The 21506-nt window shown below is 45.6% G+C and overlaps 1 long non-coding RNA gene across 1 annotated transcript in view; it reads left to right on the plus strand.

Moving 5' to 3' along the window:
- Window positions 1–21506, plus strand: part of LOC103794158 (uncharacterized) — a 38375-nt gene continuing 16869 nt past the window's right edge. Inside the window, exons 1-3 of the long non-coding RNA XR_004745555.3 lie at window positions 1–95; window positions 2411–2578; window positions 3910–4069. This is a non-coding gene — a long non-coding RNA (uncharacterized LOC103794158). The remainder of the gene's footprint in view (window positions 96–2410; window positions 2579–3909; window positions 4070–21506) is intronic.

The following is a 21506-nucleotide window of genomic DNA, read 5'->3' on the forward strand; positions in this document are numbered from 1 at the left end:
GATGGCAGGGCCTGCAGATTCTTGATGAGACTCTAGATATGAAAAAAAAAACCTGGAATTATTCCGCAAGAAGCTCCTCCTGCTGAAACCAAGAGGTGAGGAATGCTCGCTGCTCCAGTACATGCCCAGTGAGATGAAAAGCTGTATGCATGGGAATTGGGCCATGAAGTGCAAGATGTAAACCCTTGAAATCATTTTTAATGAAACATAAACATTTGAGTTAGCATGAGGGCCGCAATTTCTGGGTGGGTGGTTCCAGCCTTGGCAATCAGGCAATAGCGGGAAAATTCTCCCTCTTTAATGCCCTCCAGATGTTCTTTTGGTCCCAGCTGAAAATTTTTCATCATTTATGGTTAATATTTTTGTCAGCAGAAGAGTTTTGTTGTAATGTCTCCAAACTGGTGGTAGTTACCATTAGTCATTAGACAAACCCCAAATAAGAGTTTAATCTTGGGGTCTGTTTAAGTATTCCATTATATTTCACTTAATGAATAGTTGCTTATTAGTCACCAGAATATTCTGTTTGTATGATGGGGGACTACAAGATTCTATCTGATAACAGCCGGTCACTGATCTCAGGTATAAAATGCAATATCCTATTGTAACAATGGCTGGCATTACAACCAGCATCTAGAAGACGAAAATGATGATGTCAGAAGGCAGTCATCTTGAGTGAATAAATAAGAGGCTTATTGCAAATTACAATGGACTTCATAATAGAATTTTCATTAACTATTCCATTCACACCAATTGGAGACTATTGAAGCAGTTATTTTTGGGAAGCACTGTTTGGGAAATTGAGGTTAAAAAAAGACAACTTCCGTTTTCTGGAACAATAATGTTATGACTGCCAACACTTAATAAAAGCTGACTACCTAGCCAGGCATGGTGGCACACACCTGACATTCCAGCTACTTGAAAGGCTGAGGAATGAGAATTGCCTGAACCCAGGAGGTGGAGGTTGCAGGGAGCAGAGATCGGACCACTGCACTCAAGCCTGGATGACAGCGAGACTCTGTCCCCCTCCCTGCCCCCAAAAATGTGACCATGCAGGATCTGCCCTGGAATACAGTTTAATTGCATAGCAGTCTGAAAATGAGCAAAGTACTTATGTGCACGCCTTGATCTATCTCTATCTGAGGAATGGGAAGAACACAGTTCACTTTTCTAGAAGTTGCTTCTGAGAATTGCGGTCCATGCTCCATCCTGAATCCACAAGGAAAGACCTTCACACTATACATGGCAATTGCAATTAGTTATTGTCTTCTGGTTATGGTGCAATGGGCTGGTGACCTCAGTTACATCAGAAACGTGTTTGAAGAGCCTATCGTGACTTGCACATTTTTAAAGGGCTTGAGTGGTAACTGGCTAATAAGACACATTGATACTGTCTGCAGCTTTTAACAAGTATTTTTCTTTGTGCTTAATACTCATTAGTATGACTAGGTAATTTTTGAGGTTGACTCACCAGGGCATTTGGTTTCATGGGTCCTTAGGGGCCTGGATTATAGGCCCTTCATGACATTTAGTGACTAAATCATACTGAACAATAGAATCTCTTTGAACCTTTGTCTTTTTTTAAAATTAAATGGTAATAAATCATTCGACCCTACATTAAATCTTTTTATTTTATTTTATTTACTTATTTAGTGAGAGGGTCTTGCTCTCTTGCCCAGGCTAGAGTGTGTTGCAGTCGTGGCTCACTGTGGACTTGAGCTCCTGGGCTCAATTGATCCTCCTGCCTCCTGCCTCAGTCCCTCCTTCAGCTGGGACTGCAGGTGCACAACACCATGCCCAGATAATTTCTTACTTTTTGGAGAAATGGGGAGGATCTCCCTTTGTTGCTCAGACTGGTCTCAAACTCCTGACGCTGAGTGATCCTCCCACCCTGACCTCCCAAACCTAGCCTAGTACTCTAGGAGTTTCCCTGCTTGCAGAGAGGAATGGTGCTTTGCTAGAACTGCTAGAACAAAGAAAAGACGGCCGGGTGCGGTGACTCATGCCTGTAATCCCAGCACTTTGGGAGTCTGAGGTGGGCAAATCATCCAAGGTCATAAGTTTGAGACCAGCCTGGCCAACATTGTGAAACCCATCTCTACTAAAAATACAAAAATTAGCCCAGTGTGGTAGTGAGTGCCTGTAATGCCGGCTACTCAGGAGGTGGAGACAAGAGAATCACTTGAATTTGGAAGATGGAGGTTGCAGTGAGCCAAAATGACGCCATTGCACCCCAGCCTGGGCGACAAGATCGAGACTTAGTCTCAAAAGAAAAAAAAATTTAAATTAAAATTTTTTTAAAAGAACAAAGAAAAGAGGTTACCACTAACTCTAAAATGGCACACTTGCTAATTTCTCACTGGGAAAGACGTCTCGTCTTCCTTGTGTTGTTCCCGTTTTCTTTCTCATGAAGGGTGCGACAGAGATGACGTCAGTAGACGCTCAGGCTAGAAGGGAGACGCGGCAGCAGTGTGCCCCGTCCGCCCCGCCCCCAGAAGTGACTGGCAGCACACACAGCCTGGATCGACAAGATTTTAAAAAACATACATGTTTTGGTTTTCACAAATCCTCCCATCTGTTGGTAAGTACTTTTGAAAACTGAAATCTCGTTCTTCCATGACATTTTCCGACAGACGTTCCCTGTATAAAATCTTCTCAGACTGCCCTTAACTTCCTCTGAAGCCCAAGGCTCATTTCCATCTGTAATTCTGACATCTACCATCTTACAGAGGGTTCTGTAATTACCAAGGCAATGAGCACCAGGCCCTGGTTCTCTCAGCACTCCAACCCTCTGAAGCAAGAAAATGCACCCCTCTGCCAAGTGAGGGGCTGGTTTTTTCTCCTTAAAATCAGCATGAAATAGTTTGGCAATCCCGGATGATGTGATATGATGTGATGTATAAAAGGGGTGACCAGCACTTTGGGAGGCCAAGGCAGGTGGATTACCTGAGGTCAGGAGTTCAAGACCAGCCCCTGGTCAATGTGGTGAAACCCCTTGTCTAGTAAAAATACAAAAATTAGCCAGGCTGGGTGTGGTGGTGGCAGCCTGTAATCCCAGCTACCCAGGAGGCTGAGGCGGGAGAGTGAACCTGGGAGGTGGAGGTTGCAGTGACCCGAGATCACGCCATTACACTACATCCTGGGTGACAAGAGCAAAACTCTGTCTCAAAAAAAAGGGGTTGGGTATAACCAGGAAGAAGCCCTGTTCTAATTCCAAACAGGTTTTCCCCTTGTCCACCCTGTTGCAGATCACATTGTTTAAAGCAACAGTAATAATAACAATTATAACAACAGAGAAGAGAATTTGCATTTATTTATTTTAATTTTATTTTTTCTAAGTCAGTATTTTGCATCATCGCCCAGGCTGGAATGCAGTGGTGTGATCACAGCTCACTGCAACCTCTTCCTCCTGGGCTCAGGCAATCCTCCCACCTCAGCCTCCTGAGTAGCTAGGACCACAGACATCCACCACCAAACCTGGCTAATTAAAAAAATTTTTTTTTGTTAAGACAGAGTTTTGCCGTGTTGCCCAGGCTGGTCTTGAACTCCTGAGCTCAAGCTATCTGCCTGCCTCTGCCTCCTAGAATGCTGGGATTACAGGCATGAGCCACCACCTCCAGCCTCAGCATTTATTAAGCCTTGAATATGTGCCAGCACTCTGCTAAGCATGTTACATTCATTATATTATCCAATCCACAGACTAACCTAAGAACGAGGCACCGTTAGTACAGTCATCCCATCACACAGATGGGCCTGGAACAGCTAAGATATTTGCCTTTTTGGTCAAGCGCTGTCCTCTTTCTTCTCTTGCTTTTAAAATGTATTTGTTGATTCTTTCAACAATGATTTATTGAGCATCTATTATGTCCCAGGCCCTATTTAATCTTTATATATTCTTGTATATTGATGAAGATGTCACGGGCTCAATAAACCCCTTTGTTCTAAGAGAAGAAAGAAGTTTCTGTAAGAGCAGGGGCTTCTGAGAAAACGGGAATGTGAACTTCCGACTTCACTGCCTTCACACACTTCTGCCCTGAGCGGTGCTGATAAGAATCCAGTCTCTCAGGTTGAGGTATGTCACTTTCACCTTTTCAACTGGGTGGGGAGAATGATATCTGGGGAATGTGAAGTGTTTTTTACTGCAGGCTTTTTCCAAAGACCAAAGGAAGAGATAGGGCCTGAAAAATGATGGGGAATTCCCAGGTCTGAGAAAACTGGTTAGTAAACTTGGAATCCTGGTGCCCCCATCTGAAAGGGCCTCTGACGTCTCCCTTAGATAAGCTCTCTATTAGAAGCAAGATCCCCTATTAACAAATGGTCAGACCACTTCTGCCTGCACGTACTGTGAGTGCTGGGCAATTCTCTCTCTCACGAGGCAGCCCATTCTGGTGCTAAACAGAATGTTTTTCCTCATACCAAGCCAGGACTCTGCCTCCATATCTACTCATCGGTCCCAGATCAGTTCTTGGATGCCATGAATACTCATCCGGTCAGGAATAATAAGTCATGAACAATAAATCTGGTAGAGCTTTCATAGGAGCACTTGTCTCGAAAATCAGAAGCCTCGTCTCCACTGAGACTTTCTTGTCTTGCTCCTTCAGCTTGCCTCACATGATTCCAAATGCTTTACTATCCTAGCTGGAGCAAGGGGAGCTGTGAGTGAATGGGCTGGACACAGACACACTGGAGCTTACTCAGAGGAACCATTATTAGTAAACACCCAGTGAAGTAACAAGAAACTTTAAAGGAGGGGCTGGGGCCTTGCCTGTGGCCATTAGGATGTGGACAAAGTGTCTTCGGAATGGAAGAGGTCTCTGGGGTCAGGGATCATCTGGCTGGTATTTGAGTCCCTGCATAGCACTGTGACACTCATGAGTGTCACAATCTTTTTAAAGCCAGGCTGCTATGTCTGAAGAAGGACCCAGGAAGTAAATATAATTGCTCTAAGTAGCATGCTTGACCTAAGCAATTTATGCAGCCATCTCTGGGGAGAATTTCAATCACAGGGAGGAAAGGGACTGGAGGAGTCAAACCTTATGGATTCTTTTAAAACAGTTTTTTATTTGAGACAGAGTTTTGCTCTGTTGCCCAGGCTGGAGTGTAATGGTACAATCATGGCTTACTAAAGCCTCGACCTTCCAGGCTCAAGTGATCCTCCCACTTTAGCCTCCCAAGTAGCTGGGACTACAGGTGCACACCACCATGCCTGGCTGATTTACGGAATCTGAGTGTGATCTTGAAGACCCCAAACTTGCAACTATTTTCTGAAGTAAGGGGCTGTTCCCTTAGACTTTGCACCTTGCTAAATTCTATTACAGCCCCTCACTCTAGGGAAATAAACTCGGACATTTTATCCAGGTTTTTGTTTGGTTTTGTTCTGTTTTGTTTTTGAGAGGCAATCTTGTTCTGTCACCCAGGCTCAAGTGCAGTGTCGTGATCTCAGCTCACTGCAGCCTCCACCTCCCAGGTTCAAGCGATATTCCTGCCTCAGCTTCCTGAGTAGTTGGGATTACAGGTGGCCGCCACCACGCCCAGCTAATTTTTGTATTTTTAGTAGAGATGGGGTTTCACCATGTTGGCCAGGCTGGTCTCCAATTCTTGACCTCGAATGATCCACCTGCCTTGGCCTCCCAGAGTGCCGGAATCACAGCTATGAGCCACCGTGCCCAGATTCTTTATCCAGTTTTGTGCCTCCCGCTGGGACAAGGTGTCCCCAGAGCTAAGGGGACATAGCTGTCCGCTTTCTGGATCACACTTCTGGGTGTGCAGGTGACTGGAGTTTGGATGCATGTGCTGGGATATCCACGTGGGTGAGAATGAGTCCCCGGCAGCATGGAAGGAATGAAAGGAAGAAGGGGTCAACTATGGAACAAAGGCCTGCAGCAGGGCCGCTCTCCCCACACGACCATATTCCAGTGTGAGAATTCTAAATCTGAACTTGGATTTCAAGGTCATCATGATAGTTTTTCAAAGCAGCAACCTCCCTTTTCACTTTATTTCATTTTAATAATTTATGTATTTATTTGTTTTATTTTCAACTTTTATTTTAGGTTCAGGGTACATGTGAAGGTTTGTTATATAGGTAAACTTGTGTCCGTGGGGCTTGTTATACAGATTATCTCATTTCCCAGGTACAGGTACTAAGCTTAGTACCCAGTAGTTATTTTTTTCTGCTCCTCTCCCTCCTCCCACCCTTCACCCTCAAATAGGCGCCCAGTACCTGCTGTTCTCTTCTTTGTGTGTGTGAGTTCTCATCATTTAGCTCCCACTTATAAATGAGAACATGTGGGATTTGGTTTTCTGTTTCTGCATTAGCTTGCTAAGGATAATGGCCTCCAGCTTCATTCATGTTCCCCAAAAGTAGCTTATTTTTTTAAAGCTACTTAAATTTTTTTTTTTTTTTTTGTAGAGATAGAATCTCACTATGTTTCCCAAACTCCTGGCCTCAAATGATCCTCCCACTTTGGGCTCCCAATGTGCTGGAATTACAGGTGTGAGCCATCATTTTCATTGCAAAGCTTATGGATTCTTTACTGCTCTCAACTCTCATGAAAACAAACACCGTAATTCCTAGTTCCTTCATTGTCGTAAATTATTTGTTCCTTATATTTTGTAAGGAACTGAACTTGAGAAAAGACCACTAATACCAATCTAGCATTTCTATTACTGGAAACTTATATTTTTATAGCATTATTTATATTATTAATAATGCTAAAAAGACCAAATACCAAAGGGGGAGGTAGGGTTCTGAAAAATTATGAGGAATTCCCAGATCTGGGAAAACTCATTAATAAACTTGGAATCTTGGTGTCCCCATGCAAAAGGGTCTCAAAGGTCTCTGAGTCCGCCCCTTAGACAAACTCTCTAGCCCCGCTTTGGTCTTATTATTTACATGAGGATAAGTTATTCTGTTGACTGCCTCATCGATAATATCAGAGAGATTGGTTAAGTACAGGAAGTTTGGTTATAAACTAACTTTGGACATTCAAAGCCATGTTTGTATAATAATGCAAATGTTACTTTATCATTATTTCTTCTACTTAACAGGGTAACTTTTCTTCTTGTTTCTTCAACTATGTTGAGTGCTACACTTGCCGTTAGCTTTGGTCATAATGCATTCTTTACAATGCCTAGATGGAAAGGTGGATAGAATTATCCCCATTTTACAGGTAACGGAGATGAGGCTGAGAAACTGAGATGAGTTCAGTATCTTGCATAGAGTTTCATGGCTCAGAATAGCAGAGCTCAAATAATAGACCAACGTCCTATCCAGTGCTTTTCACTCTGCAAAATTCCCAACAGCATGAACTAACTAAAGTGGAGGCATAAGAACGAAATTCACATAGGCACATTTAAATTCCAGATCTCATGGAAAATGTGAAAGGCATTAATTAGACCTACCAATTGAACAACTAAAAAGAAAATAAGACTTAATCATCTCCTAAACAAAATCACAAGAAAACCCCAAGTCTTTCTTAATCTTACCAGGGGTCAATTTATAGAAGACAATGGTTCTTTTTGTGTGAGAGCATTTGGTGTTGGGCACTCAGTCTAACTTGATTCTTTAGATTCATTGGATTTTCCTTCTTTTCTTCCCCAAGCAGTTATTAGGCATCTGCTAAAAATAAGGCACATGAAATGCTTCTATTAAAGAAAATGTTTGGCTGTCAAAAGATTAACATCACAGAGATGGAAACCAGGCCTGTCACTGAGCTTTGGCAACTGCTATGTCAAAGCCTCACATCTGGCTAACCTCAAACTGGTCTCTTAATTAAAGAATAAAATTTAAGGAGAGCTCATGTAATTCTTTGGAGGTTTAAAATAAGATTTTGTTGACTGGATATAGTAATCTATTTGGGGAGGGGGAACTGAAAATATTATTTTCACTTTTATGTAAGATATATGTTAGTCTTGGCTCTAAAAGAGAAATTTTAATCCAAGATTCTCAAGGAACTTTTCACAGATTCATTCATTTTGGAGAAACATAGCTTTATTGCTTCATTCCACAGATATTTAAATGGGTCCTTGAGGCTCAGAGTCTGTTTTTCTCCTAGTGGATACCCCTCTATTTAATTTTGAAGAACAACCACCACAATTTATGTTAATAGCATGCATCTTAAATGTTACTGCCATATCTACCTCAGAGAGGTATCTGAGAAACTGCTGGGTCCATTGTCTTCATCTGACCATCTACTGTCCGTGCATCCATCCGCCACTCATCCATCCCCCATCTAGCTATCCACTATCCACCATCCATCCATCCATCCATCCATCCATCCATCCATCCATCCACCATTCACCCACCACCCATTCATACATCTATTCATTATCCATCTACCTATCTCCCATCAATCCATTCTTCTACCATCCACATCCATCCACCACCTATCCAACCACCATCTATCTACCCAGTTACCATCTACCACCCATCCTTCCATTCATCCATCCATCTACTATCCGCCCATTTATCCATCTGTTCATCATTCATCCATCTACCATCCATCCACCCGTCTACCATCCATCCATCCATCTACCATCCATTCATCCATCACCCATCCATCCATCTGTCCATCATTCATCCATTCACCATCTATCTTCCCATCTATCATCCATCCATTCACCACCCATCCATTCATCCATTCACCACCCATCCATCTACCACCCATACATCCATCTATTCATTCGCCACCCATCCATTCATTTATCCACCCATCTACCATCCATCCATTCATCTACTATGCATTCATCCATTCATCACCCATTCATCCGTATCCATCTACCACCATCCATCAACCCATCTACCATTCATCCATTAATCTATTATCATTCATCCACCACCCATCTATCCATTTATCAATTCATCTACCACTCATTCATCCATTCATTCATTCATCCATCTATCCATCTACCACCTATCCACCATCCGTCCATCCATCCATCTACCATCCATCCATCTCCACCCACCATTCACCCATGAATCCATAAATTCATCCATTTATCCACCATCCATCATCCACCATCCACCATCCAGTCACCATCCATCCATCTATTCATCCACCATCCTCCATTCATTCACCAGTCCATCCATTCATCCATCCATCCAACATTAAGTTAATAGTTAAGTTCATGCATTCTGAAGCCAGATTGGATTGAATCTCAGCTCTCTTACTAGCCAGCTATGTAACCTGGAGCAAATTATTTCAATTCTCTGGACCCTGAGTTTTTCATCTGTAAAATGAAGATCATGATAGCATGTACCTCACAATGTTATTGTGAAAATTAAGTAAATTGATATAAACAAAGTGAACAGAATGGTACCTGGCACATAACTAACATAATTTATTTGGTTGGTAATGTTATTACTATTTGTATTTACCCATAAATAACTCAGCCCCAGAAAAGAAAAGTGATCCACCTATAGATTTAGGGTAAATAAATCAGAGTTAGAGAATCGACTTCTTTGATTGTTTGCTTCTCTTTCCCAGAAAGTGAAGAAGGAGAGCCAGAGGTAGGAAGTGGGAGATAATTTTCAGAGTCCTAAATTATTTTGGTTTAATTTTGGTCTCCCAGCTGAGTTCTGGGAGTGGGTTTGCTTGTTTATTTTTACTTGAATTTGAAAATCAATTCTAAAGCCTCCAAAAGAAAGTCAACAAGACTCTATTTCCTGACTTACCTATGTGTTTGACCAACTAGATCACAAGACCCTCATGGGCGAAGATGACTATTCTGTCTAAAATCCCAGTGCTGTAAGTCTAGCACCCTGGGTCCTTGAGGTGGCTGAGATGTGAAATAGGTGATAATGTTAAGAAGAAAACAGCCCAGATGCTGGTCACAGTCTCCTCTCAGGAAAGGGGAGCCCCAATGAGAACATTTCCCAGAGTAGGATCCTGGGTGGGACGTAACTTAGCTCAGTATTTGGGCAGCCAGGTGAAGAGCATCAGGCTCTGTAGAAGAGGACTGTGCTTTTCCATTTTTAGGGACCCAGCCTCCAGGACACACAGCTCAGCCCTGAAGAGAGAGTAGAATTAGGGATAGATTAGAAGATGTGCACCCAAATAAGTATTCAAGGGAAGATGAAGCAAAAGCAGCTGGGAGAGGCTGAGGAACACTTTCCCCTAAGTCACTTCAGTTGAATTTGAGCCCTAGCATTGATTGAGCACCTATAAACAAAGCACCAGGCCGGGCATATTGTGGGCCTTGACCTGTGCATTATAGGAGAGAAGACTTCAGGAGGGAAATCCAGGCCCTGCCACGTGCTCTCTCAGTCCCCTCCCTGCACAGATCTGGCAGTTCTCTACTTCCTCTGGCTCCTCCCTACCTCAGTTTGTCTGCCTTTTAAAGTCAGCAACACAGGGCCAGGTCCATGTAATCCTAGCACGGCAGGAGGAGGCGGTAGGATCACTTGAAGCCAGGAGTTCAAGACCAGCCTGGGTAATATAGCAAGACCCTTTCTCTACTGAGTGTGGCGGTGCATGCCTGTGGTCTCAGCTACTCAGGAGGCTGGGGTGGGAGGATCAATTGAGCTTAGGAGTTGGAGGCTGCAGTGAGCTATGACTGCACCACTGCACTCCAGCCTGGGCTACAGAGTAATACCTGTCTCTTAAACAAAAACCCAGCAACACAGAAGAGCTATGATCCAAGTACCAGACATTGTCATCCTTAATTAGAGTGGCCAACCATCCTGGTTTTCCTAGGACTGTCCTGGTTTCAACTCTGAAAATTCCACATTCTGGGAAAGTCCCCCGTCCCAGGCAAATGGGACAGTTGGTCACCCTGACCTGAAATTACTGTCCCTGGATACTGGAAAGGAACACTCTGGGAAGAACGGCCTGAATAACATGTAGTCTGTTCTCTTCTCTATCTACTAAACTTTGTATAGGTTTATTTAGATTATTTATTATGTAAATATTTATTATGTAAATAGCGAGATGTTTGCCTGGATTGACAATACTGACCACAAGGTATCTCGCTATCTTGCTGTGTCACCAGGCTGGAGTGCAGTAGCCCCATCAAAGCTCACTGCATCCTCCACTTCCCAGGCTCAAGCAATCCTCCCACCTCAGCCTCCCGCGTAGCTGGAACCATAGGCTTGCACCACTGTGCCTGCTGTAATTTTGGTAGAGATGGGATCTCACTATGTTGCCCAGGCTGGACTGGAACGCCTAGGCTCAAGTGATCATCCCGCCTCTGCCTCTCAGAATGCTGGGATTTAGGCGTGAGCCAACCCAGAGACACAGAAAGGTTAAGTAACTTGCTGAAGCTCATGTAGGAGGAGGTAGTATTTGAACTAAATGATCTCAATGATCCCTAAAAACACACTTCATGCAATTGGTCAACAGTTCTTTCTTATTCTCAAACGGAAGTCCTTCTGTGTTTAAACCATTCCTTCTTGTCTTGTTCTAAACACCAAGAGCCAGTAGTTACTTCTGTGATTCCTATCTTTTCTCCATTTCCTCTTTCTCAAGCCTGCATGACCGGTTGCCTGGCCTCTCCTGGGGGTGGCTGTGACCTGAGGCTTTTCTCACTTCACTGCTTCTGATTTGCCCTTTGCTTTAGTATCTGTGCTTGAATTGCACCAGAGGTCAGTAGGTGATGAGTTTTCTAGGAAGAACGGTATCTCTATGATTCACAGATTAATGCGTTCTGGTGCTGAATTTAACAATTGCTTTCAACAAGAAACAGTTCCTTCCTATGATCGTCTGTGATCTCAGATTTGAGCTTGCTGTGCTTTTACAAAGATACTCTTGACAGTCTTTTCTTCACGTCCTCCGGGAAATCAGCTATTTGGCCTTACGGAGACTGGCTTTACTGCCAGGCCTGTTCTCTGTCTGTCTAAATTATGGTGGCAGAAAAGATAAAAATCCAAAGGCAAAAAAGTCATTTTTCTCTCCCTCGAAACATCGAAATTCTTTGAGGCTTTCATTTCCTTTTGCTTCTTTGCTGATAACAGTGAAAAATGGTTGCTGCTGCTGCTTTTATTGGCTTAGCTTTTGGGGTCCTAAGAATGTAAACGTTTCCCCAAGGAAAAAATTATATTTGGGGGATTAGCCGGATAGTTTATTTTATTTCAAACATTTTAATTATAAAAAGAAGAAAGAATCCGCTGAACCAAATGAAGTCGTGATCCCAAACAGGAAACAGAGACGAGACCACCATCCATTTGCGGTGGATTCAGGGAGGTCATTCTGGGATTCAAGGAGGTCAACTCTGGGGTCCCCTTTCAGCTGGCTTGGCTTGACCACTCTATTTTAAGTCCAAAGACTGTCGCATTTGAACGTCTTCATATTTGGGCTGGGTCACGTCATCCATAAAACTGGTTTTGTTCAGCGTTTTTTTCCCCATTAACTGCCCATTCCTGCTCCCTAGTTGTGTCAGCTTTTCCATGTGAAGTGTATTTAGTAAATGGCTTTTCCTCGTCACCCATTTTCTCCCCAAATCTCCTAAAATCTGTCACTTGCCCTCACCCCTTCACTGAAACAGTGCTCTTAGAAATCACAAGAACTTCCTTTAAACCAACCGAAGAAACTTCTCCAGGGTTCTTTCTGGTTGCTCTCCCCAAGACCCCTGGCGCTGGTACCGCCTTCTCTCTTTCAGACCCCCCAGTGCCTTGGCCTCCTTCCCTCCCTTTGGCCGTGTCCTCTCTCGAGAGGTGTCCCTTCTCTCTGGGGTGTTCTCCAAGGCTTGGCTCTTGTCTCTAGACTGAATTTTCTCCATGTTAATCTTGGCTTATTCTCCTGTCTTCAGCTGTCAGCATTATTTATGCAGTTCCCAGTCCACACCTCCCACACTGTCTCTCTCTCAGTTCCCAGCCAGTGTTTCCACCCACTTCTGAACAATCCCATTTGTTATGTTTGCTCCAACCTGGAACCTGAAGCTCCGCAGACCACCTGCCAAGATCATCTCCCTACCTCCAAGTTCACTCCCTCTCCCGACCTCTCTCCATGGCGCTTTGGTTTAATCTCCGAATCACTCACACTGGCAAACACAGAGTCATCTTTGCCCTGTTTTCCTGGACTTCAAGCTCCAAAGGAGCAGGGGTAGTGTCCACCTCTCTCAACCACCATCTCCACGGGGCCTGGCCCAGGGCTAGTCGCATACTAAGAATGCAATACATGTGCAGGCTGAACACGTGAAGGTTCTCTTTCATTACCCACATTCCCTCAGTCATAAAGTTCATGAATCCATCAGGCAACTACGTGTATGTGTTTGGGGAGGCTATAAAGAGAACGGAGAGTGAGGCTTCTCAAGTCAGACTGCCTGGGTTGAGCAGCTCCCTAGCTGGGTGACCAGGAGTGTGTTACTTAACTTCTGGATACTTAGGTTCTTGCCCTGTAAAGAGAGAAAATAATAATGCTTATCTGGGCGTGTTGATCTGAGGATTCAATGAGATGAACTCTATAAAATGGATAGATTAAGTATTCAATAAATCATGGTTGCTGCTGCTATACTTGGGCAGGGGAGAGGCATGGGCTGGTCAGGTGACCAGTGGCATTTGGAAGTCCTTGAGATGCTGTCAGAACATTATATCAGGGTTACAGGACAAGTAATAGCAACAGGAGGCCAGGGTTCAAGGTGTGTTTGGAGTGGAGGGTCGAGAGCCCTGATGGGCATGAAGAATAGCAGGAGAGAAGGCGGACTGAAACTGACCCCATCGGGAAACGGTTCAAACTGTGCTCCATAGGGCCATGGAGTTTTCCTGAATGATCTCTAAGACTACTCAGGTGGGGCTGGGGTAGGGTGGGTGAAGGACTGGAGACCAAAGTGTGCAGTGTGGGTTGACTGGAGTGGGAGGATCGCCAGCCCGTGTATAGAGGCAGCATAGTGGCTCTCCTGCGATCTGCTGTGCATCTCAGGTTTCTGTGTGGGATCTCCTTTGAAGCAAGAGTTCTGCTGCTTTATCAAAGCATTGGCTTTGTTGCGTGGGCCTTGAAGGCAAGCTGAAGTCTATGAGCTTTCTACAGCGGCAGTGGAGAAGACGGGGGTGGAGCAGATTTCGATGGAAGAGTAGCAAGACTAAAGTGACGCTTTGTTACAGCCATTATTCTGATCATTAATTTGGCGGGGGAGTGTGTAGTTGCCTGGAATGAGGAGCAAACACATTCACCAGGCAGGAAGTGCCACTACGAGATGAATCCCCCACTGTGCCTCTTCCTTGCTAAGCCTCCTCTTGGCCGGCAGCTTGTCTCTGCTCTCCTTAAGGAGATGTCCTGATTCAACCATGGCAGCAGCCCCCTCACCCTCTGCTGTGAAACTCGGGCCCCTCCACTGGGGTCAGCTCTCCAAAACCCCAATCTTGTCATTCCATCCCGCTTGCCAAAACCTCCAGTGGTTCATTCTTGGTTGTGGGACTAAAAACCACACTCCTTTGCTCGGCATTCAAGGCCCCATTATGAAGATAATCTGCCTTCCTCGTCCTAACTGCTACTGGTCTCACATCTGTTCCCAGCTGGCTAAACCTTCTTACAGGACCCAGTGCCTCTATTTTCTCCTATACATTTCACGCCATCCCCGGGTCCCCCGCCACACACACTGCTGTCTTAGTGCACTCTCCCAGTGGACTTCACACACTCCACAAGCCTTGTGTGCACATGTTTGGTTACATCTGTCTCTTCCCATAGGAATGCTCGAAGGAACCCTGCCACATAAATACTTATCCTGGCACTAATCTGTGTTTTTTTAGTTGTGTCACCTAACACAGCGCTGGGCTCACTACATACCCACAAATCCACATAATTTTAATCTAGCTGTTCTGGGGACATCTCAGAGTTTTTTACTCCCAAACCGGAGCACCCACTTAGGCCATCCTTCAAGGCCAGAGGCCACCGGTGACCTGCCCAGCCCGTTCTCTCAGCGCCTGGTCTCCTCAGCCCAGCCTGTGACTGGCCCGTGAGTTCTCAGGACAAGGACAACATGAGGGCTGTGTGCAGATGACTGTGTTTTCAGTGTGGCTCGAGTCCAGCCGGCATTCCTGCTCGACTGGGACTTTGTATGAAACGTTTTCCTGACAAATGTCAGCGGGATTGAGATCCACCCCACGGTTTCTTAAAGGAACAAAAGTCTTGCCCTGACAGCCCCAATGGAGATCCCGGTTCCCCCTGGGAACAGTCGGCCTGCATGTTCCAATTGGAAGCCAGAGGGAGGTGGCCTGGCGTGGCTGTAAATGACTTCTCCTAACCACAGGCAAGAAGGACAAGAGGAATTTCAGGACCTGCGGCAGAGTCAAAGCGCTTCCTATTCCTCCCGTAGCCCAGCCCCACTCACCAGCCCCAAACAGTGCTGCCACCAAGGCGAGGCTCTTCTCACAGATGCCACATCATCTATAAAAAGCCTTCTTTGCCTTGCAAGTGCTAATGTTCTAGGGAGAGACAGAGACTTTACAAACCTGTTTCAGGAGCTTCCTCTTGCAAGACGCAGGAACCATGGGACAGATGGCTTCGTTGTCATTGACGAATCGTCCCCAAGGACCTTTCACAGCATTGCTAGGTATTAACATAAGATATATTAGGAATTGCGGGCCTCAAGTCCCGGTCCTCAGGGAACTCCAGTTTAAGTGGAGGAATGGGATCAGCAAAAAAAAAGAAAGAAAAACAATAAATAAATAAGTAAATAAAGTTTCAGGTAGCTTAGGCTAGAGGCCAATGCACTTCAGAGAGACAGTGTTTGTTGTAGTGGCTGAAGGATGGCAGATGCCTGTGGCTGGCTTATCAGCAAAGGGTCCAGGAACCAGGATGGGAAGAACTTGAGCTTGACCTTAAGGAATGATCCATTCTCGATCAGCTAGGGAGGAGAGGAGTTCTGACTGAAATGAAGACACCATACCCAGAATTAGGACAGTGACCCACCCGGCTTCGAGACTTGATGCATTTCCTCTGTGGGTGTCTAGAGAGCTTCCTTTGGCTTCAAGCAGCCTTGCTGCAGGGTGCCAGGATTACAGAAGAGGGGACCTGAGCGGCCCTATCTGATGATGCCACAGAAAGGGTCTGAGCTGATTCTGGTGTCACCACATGCCTTTGGTTTCTGGCCCCACTCACCCACGCTATGGGGTTCCCCAGAAGTCAAAGAGGAGGCCAGGTACTGTGAATAAGCATTCCAGCCTTAATTAAGATGGGACTCCTGTCACCTCGGCTGTTCACAAGGTGGGACAGGAGACAAGATGGGGAAAGCCACAGGCTACCATGAAGCAGCCTTTCCTCCTTATTCACCGTCACTGCAGGAATGCCCTGGACTAGGAAGTAGCCATTCCTTCCAGGAGCCCCGCTTTCTTCTACTAGGCCTGTTGATTACATTTTAAGACACAAAGTGTGAGTCTCTTTATGTCCATCATCTTGGACCTGAGAGATAACACCTGTGTCCACCCCCCAACTCCAAAGCCTCCTACACAGTGCTGGCTTCACTTCACCCCACAGCTCTAGAATGGAGGATGTTCTCTGATCCCCTTATAAAGCCTCTTGCATTCCAAATATGGAAATTATTTTATTATTGGTATTTCTTGCTTACCCATAGTCCCCTGTCAAGTTTTCCACCCTGTCGAATTCTGGGAAAACTCAATTCATACATAATGCCCAGTCCCAAACTTCAATCATGGTCTCCAATGTCTTCCTCATAAAATCTTTGCCTGAAGCCATCGGGAAATGGCAACATTGCTGGATTTCCACATCATCTTCTGTCTTCAATTAATGAGCTGGCTGGCCTTGAGCAAGACAATTTGGCGCTTACTCTTTCCCATTGTATAATGAGGGTGGCGCGCATCTGGGGGCTCAGCGATCTCTTCCGGGACTCACATCCTGAGATTCTCTCCAGAGAAGAGACTGGGTGATGCTCTGTAGACACTCTATATTCTTCTGCTATAAGCAGCGCAATTGCTGAGCAAGGGGCAGGAAGTACTTAGAGCTTTGCCCTAGACACTTCAGCAGATCCAGCATACAGGTTATTGTCTCATGGATGGGGATGAGATGGAGACCCAGATTTTATCTCAGCAATGCAGTAGCAGGAGAGAACAAGGAGAGTGTTAGCATTCTTACCAAAAGATAATCTGGGCCAGATGCAGTGTCTCTTGCCTGTAATCCTAGCACTTTGGCTGACATGGGAGGATTGCTGGAGCTCAGAAGTTCAAGGCCAGCCTGGGCAACACAGTGAGATCCCATCTCTACAAAAAATTAACTGGGTGCCATGGTTCATGCCTGTGGTCCCGGCTACTTGGGAGGCTGAGGCAGGAGGATTGATGGAGCCTAGGAGTTCAAAGTGGCAGTGAGCTATGATTGTGCCACTGGACTTCAGTTTAGGTGACAGAGTAAAACCTTGTCTCTAAAAAAAAAAAAGAAAGAAAAAGAAAAAAAAATCTAACATAAAGACAACATGAACCAGAATGAAGCTTTTCAAATACAGCCACATCTGCCAGCAGTGGCAAGCATTCACCAGTGTGCTGGGTGGTCGCACACCCTCTGGGACTGACTTAGTAAGAAGCCCACATCTCTTAGCGGCCTGACAGCAGCTGACAGATGAATGCGGCCCATTGCTTAGATAAGGAGTGGACAGGAGATAGATGGGTGTGGGAAGAAGTCAGACAATAAACCTTGTACTTTTCTGTAAGGAGAGAACTTGAACGATAAAGAGAGCATTATCAATTCCTTTTTCTCAAAAGCAGAGGAGGACCCATTTTTAAGATACTTTATCCTAAAGTTCTCTGAAAGTTCTGGCTCCGAGGTCACTTCCATGTTCCCTGTTTAGTTTTTTCTTTAAATGAAGAACATTTGTATTAGTGTCACAAGTGCAGGGAATTTCTGATCAACCCAGCGATGACTGAAAGCTGGACTGAACAACCATCCCTTGCAGGGAGCCCAAAGCTGTCTGGCTCCACATGGGCCTTACCTTGAATGTGGCCAGCAACTGCGGGGGGAGAAAGTCAGGCTCACAAATCTCATCTTAGATCATAGGCACATCTGTTTCCCACCAAGTGGACTTGGCCTCAGGGTTTCTCTTTCAAAGCCTGCCCTTTTATTGGGGATCCCTCTTGTTTTATGGGGTGTTGTCTTGGCTTATCTGCAAGCAGCCTGTCTCCTGGGCACGGTTACCCTGCACACACATCGCACTCTGACAGTGAGGCTGTGTCCACTGTTCGGCAATGCCTGTGCTTTTAAAAAAAAAAAAAATTCTCAAAGGGATTGAAAAACGGCACAAATAAATTACAGCCAGGAAGCCTTCAGTTGGATTTTCTTGTCCAGCATGCTTTACAGCAAAAGAATGGAACACTCTGTTTTATCTTAGAAGCAGTATGTGGGGGAATGGGATTCTAGGGGACTTTAAAGGGAATCCAGTGAGTTCTGACAGTCCTGAGAAAAGGAAGCATTCTGCTTTGAAGTTTCAGGACACAGAAGGGGTCCTGAAACTGGTGGGAATGTTGGAGCTGCGGGCGTGACCGGCTTGAGACACAGCAGCTGCTGGACTGGGAAGTCTTGTTGGGAATGCTGATCATGACTTCCATCTCTATCTGCTACTTGCCTTGATGTAGTAGTTCCAGGAGGAGTTGCTCTGATTTAAAGAAAAAAATTAATCAAGCACGTGTGTTTGTGAGGGGGATAGCCAATCTAGTAATAAACCAAGGAGGCTGGAAGCCTCACGATGTCCCCTAGAGTTTTCCTGAAAATGAACCATAGTAAAAAAAGATGGCTTGTCCCCCAGCTTGGTTCAAGGCCCCTGGGCTCTGGGCATTGTCTGGTGTCTGCAGGAATTGCTTTGGGGCCATCCCAGCAATTCAGATCCAGAAACTCCAGCAACTGCCCAGGAAGCCGTTTTCTCTGCAAATGCACCAAGCCTGAGAGCTGGTCTTAGGTGCTTCTCTTGCACTACACCGAGTTCAGAACCCACTTCCGGTCCTGTAAATTTCCACAGAACGTGATGTCACTGGAGAGGCATGTGCCTCTTATCCACCAAGGCTGGATCCAGGATTTCTGGGGCCAGACCATATTCCACTTGAGAATCTGGAAAAAAATATGAAATTTCAAGTGCAAAATCAGGGACAGGGCCCTACACAGGAAGGTGGCTGTGAGCGCAGAGGCCCTGAAACTGAAGCTCTTCTAACTGCACAGTAGCGATTGTCTCTGTCCCCACCACGGGTTATCACCAGAGGGCAGTCAGGCTGCTCACGGCAAGCTTACCTTTTGGGCAAGGGGTCACAGCATACTTCAGGCAGGGACAATGGCCCTTGGTGGCCTAAGTGGCTTTGTTTTCCCCAGCAACTAACAGTCCTCCTAGAACATCTGCCACTGAGGACAAAACCAAGAAGCCATGTGTCCCATGTCCTTCGATGGTCCTCCATGGTCCTCCAAGCATGCTCCCCTGCTCCGCTGCTCCCCTGGGGACATTTTCCTCCCAGCCTTGCCTTCCTCAGGTTGTAGTGGAGCTCCTGGCCCACAGCCATCCCATGCTTAAATGAATGCTGAAGTGAAGAATGAAACTGAAGGCAAAAACATCCCCAATTGAATCTGAAATTCCTAAAGTGGACTCAGAGGCAAGGGGGAAATTCCCTTCCTGTACCTAAGACATGAGTATATTCCTGTTTTGCCTGGAGTGGGAATAATAAGTCATTCCTTGTTTGTCAACAGAAAGGGGCTCCTCTGGATTGGTCTCGGGGATTACTGGGGGGCCCTCTGGACTGGAGCCCTGGCCTCTTTCTCTCTAGAGAAGTTGGTACTGAAAGGACTTGTAGATTTCATCTTTTTTCTTTTTGAAAGTAGAGGCGCGGTCTTGCTACAACATTGCCCAGTTGGTTTCATACTGCTAGCCTCAAGCAATCCTCCAGCCCCAGCCTCCCAAGATGCTGAGATGACAGGTGTGAGCCACCGCATCCAGCTAGGTTTAATCACAGCCATTCATCTGCTCTAGCCACATTGCCCCTGGCTGTTTTGCTGAAACTGGCCAAGAAGCCCTCCCCCATGGTGAGTCCCTCACTCTTGCGTGTAGACCAGGTACATTCCATGCTGAGAGGGAGAAAGACAAAGGCCTTGGTCTGTGAGCTAACGGCACCACGGTGTTGAGTAGCTCTAGGGAGTCCGTGTGTAGAAGGAAACCTCTGTGGGGTGCAATGCAGTCCAGCAGAAGGTGAGAAAAGTGCTTCAGATTGATGGGGAGGAGGCTGAGTGGGGAGTGATGGAACTGTCCACACAGAAGCTTTAGGAAGGACTCTTCTCTTGCCCAGGCTGGGGCACCTTGAGAAGGGTTTTTTTGTGTGTGGATTCCACATGCCAGGTGGAGACAACAACCTCCACAGGGCACTAACCCCAGGAGGTGCCATGTGGGAAACAAAGGTTCCGTGGCCAGCTAGGTTTGGAAAACAGCATGCTACATCTGCTGTTTGGAAATTTATAATGCATATTAGAGGAACAAATTCCAAAAAGTCTTACACTTGAAAAAGGGAACTCATACCTGTAATCCCAGCACTTCGGGAGGCTGAGGCAGGCAGATCATTTGAGGTCAGGAGTTCAAGACCAGCCTGGCCAACATGGTGAAACCCCATCTCTACTAAAAATACAAAAAAAATGAGCTGGGCGTGGTGGCAGGCACTTGTAATCCCAGCTATTCGGGAGGCTGAGGCATGAGAATTGCTTCAACCCAGGAGGCGGAAGTTGCAGTGAGCTGAAATGGCACCACTGCACACCAGCCTGGGTGGCAGAACAAGACTCTGTGTAAAAAAAATAAAAATAAAAATAAGGAAAGGAAAAAGAGAACCAAAATCAGTTTAATTTTGTCAAGCACTTAGCAAAGGTCACAGAAACCACTGCCTATGGAACGCCTGTGTCCCCAGCTGTGCCACTGGCGTCCATGGAACTGAATTAATGCCCAGCTGGCTTAGGAAGGAGCTACCAGAGCTGCAGGATTCGCTAATCTGCCCCTTCTGGATAGAACAGGTGGGCAGGGGTGAAGGGCGCCTCCACTGTTCATGACACTGGCCTGCGACTCAAGGTGTGAGTCTTTAAAGGAAATTTTGGAAGAAGGTGAAAAAGACAGGGTAAAAAAAAAAAAAATCCTCAGTAATTCATGTCTTGCCTGAGCAAGAGAAATGGGGGAAATGGTGTCCTACTCTATGAGGTCTAGGCCAGGCACGGTGGCTCACGCCTGTAATTTCAGCACTTTAGGAGGACGAGGTGGGTGGATCACGAGGTCAAGATATTGAGACCATCCTGGCCAACATGGTGAAATTCTGTCTCTACTAAAAATACAAAAATTAGCTGGGCATGGTGGCACACACCTGTAGTTCCAGTTACTCAGGGGACTGAGGCAGGAGAATTGCTTGAACCTGGGAGGTGGAGGTTGCAGTGAGCCGAGATTGTACCATGGTACTTCAGTCTGGGCGACAGAGCAAGACTCCATCTCGAAAAAAAAAAGTCTATAGGGAGACTGGGAAACCTCATTAAGAAAGATCTATTGTTATGATAGGTGTATGATGACAGGTGTCATTACAGTTAGGTATATTAATAACACATCTGAAATTTTACCAGTACTTTTTGCTATAT

This window comes from Callithrix jacchus, chromosome 7, assembly GCF_049354715.1.
Source record: "Callithrix jacchus isolate 240 chromosome 7, calJac240_pri, whole genome shotgun sequence".
NCBI lineage: Eukaryota > Metazoa > Chordata > Mammalia > Primates > Cebidae > Callithrix > Callithrix jacchus.